Source organism: Saccostrea cucullata, unplaced genomic scaffold (genome assembly GCF_032062105.1).
Source record: "Saccostrea cucullata isolate Sc308-1 unplaced genomic scaffold, CSIRO_AGI_Scuc_v1 ctg318, whole genome shotgun sequence".
In the NCBI taxonomy this organism is placed as follows: Eukaryota; Metazoa; Mollusca; class Bivalvia; order Ostreida; family Ostreidae; genus Saccostrea; species Saccostrea cuccullata.
Genome location: NW_026929462.1, coordinates 70,855 through 73,054, shown reverse-complemented (window position 1 = coordinate 73,054; position 2,200 = coordinate 70,855). Strand labels below are relative to the sequence as shown.

The 2,200-nt window shown below is 40.0% G+C and overlaps 1 pseudogene; it reads right to left on the bottom strand.

The window, feature by feature from the left end:
• Positions 1-383: 383 nt before the first annotated feature.
• LOC134280931 (uncharacterized) lies at positions 384-1,153 on the bottom strand (annotated as a pseudogene).
• Positions 1,154-2,200: the final 1,047 nt, after the last annotated feature.

Here is a 2,200-nt window from a genome sequence, read left to right as displayed (position 1 = left end):
TGTATCTATTATACTTCTCCTATGCATCTACTTTTCTATTCTACACAGAAACTTTCTGTCCCCTGTATATATATAAAGTAGGTTGCTCACGAAGAGCAACGCTCTTAACTGGGTCAGTTACATAAGTTACACAGCCGCTGCTCACAAGGAGCAACGGGTATCTGTACTATAATAAACATAATATAACATAGGGCTCTAAATGAAACAATTAAGACTAATTACAGATAATTAAAATAATACAATATTAAATCACGACTTTACAACTTCCCCCTTCTTAGCTTTTGGTTCCGTACAAAAGAAATGTATCACGTATTTAAAAATAATTATCAGTGCTGCCCAATCAATAGCATATAAAACACAAATATATATATACAAGTTGATATTTACAAAGTCACATTTACATAGAAAAGTCTCCTCTCATAACACGCGTTTTCCCTTCTCGGCAATGTTCTTTCACTTCCTCGAATAGAAAAGTCTCCTCTCATAACACGCGTTTTCCCTTCTCGGCAATGTTCTTTCACTTCCTCGAATACTTCACTGGCCACAGAATTAAAGTCCACATTTTCCGGATTAATGTCTTCCGAATATAAGATTTGAGAATCTCTATTTACTTCAATTTTTCCATCGGGAAAGGTTGTCGTGACTTTGTTAAGAATCAAGCAAATTGTTGATTTAACTTGCGTCCTCCTCAGGTCGAGTCAGGTTCTCGGCGTCCAACAAGTCCCTCACAAAGTCGTCTGATGGTATATCACCCGAATCCAACGAAATATCTTCTAAGAAATCTAGCTCACTTTGCTGTTTTTGTTGATCATCTCTGTCACTCTCTGTGGAAAATTCTTCATCGGAGGAAATGTTCTCGTACTGTTCGCTTAAAACGTACACAGGTTTCTGAGCCTCTTCGTAACTTTGTCTTTTCACCGAATATCGTTTCCGATCCATGGCTTCACTCAATGTGGTTCCATCTAGTTTGTGTACAAGTCTGTAGTGTCTCCGTAAGTTATAGATTCTGGTAAATGTCCTCTGGCAAAAGTTACACTTTAAACACTCAAGATCAGATGCATGTTGTTCTTTCACGTGTAAGTTAAGGTTGCTGGCTCTTGAAAATATTTTTCCACAGATATCGCAACGCATATTAATTATAATTACAAGTGATTGTCTCTGAAGCGAAGCGGTCTTTTTATAATCCTCCCGTGCCTGGTTGTCTGGGTCGGGGGAATATGGGGCGTGTCATTCTCCAACTCGGAATCTGATTGGCTGGCGGCTGGTGACTGAAGTCTGGCGTCTGCGACGGGTGGACGAACTGGCGGCGTCTTCAAAGCGTTTGCTCTGCTGAATCGAGCGCGGCGATGCGTAGCGGGTGCTCTCTCCGGCTGGTCACGCTTGTATTCGGGGCTTTGTTTTGACGGGTATTGTTTATTCCCTCGATACAGTTTGATATTGTCTGAATGGACGACTACTGGTTTTGATTTCTCTGAATGTTTTATTTGGAATAAAACATCACTGAGTCTTTTGACAACAATCCAAGGTCCTGTCCATTTTCGGGCTAGTTTAGTTTTACATCCGACAGCAACTTTAGGCTGGCTCCGGCGAACTAAATCTCCAACTTCATAATTTACAGAACGAACATTCCGATCATAAACTTGTTTTTGTCTCTCAGAACTTTGATTAGTTGTAGTTCTCACAATGTCATACATTTCACACAGATTTTTCTCTAGATTACGCACATATTCCGCTGTATTTCCGAACATTCTCTCTTCATCACTATCCAAATTTTCTGTCATTAGATTTACTGGAAGAGTCATTTCCTCGCCGAATACCATTCTGTACGGTGTTAGTCCAGTTGATTCATGTACAGTGCTATAATACGCAAACACAATACCATCTATGAATTTATCCCAGTCTGTTTGATTCGCTGAAATATACTTAGATAGCATATCTTTGATGGTCCTGTTTAGTCTTTCAATCATTCCATCCGATTGCGGATGATAAGACGTGGTGCGTGTTTTGTTGATTTGCAGGAATTTGCACATTTCCCGAAATAACTGACTCTCAAATTGGGCACCTTGGTCTGAGTGTATTTCTTGGGGGCATCCGTAGCGTTTAATCCATCCTCTAAACATAGTTTCGGCTACTGTTTCGGCTTCAATATTCCTGAGGGGAAATATCTCCATGAATTTCGTAAAGTAATCCGAAAGCACTA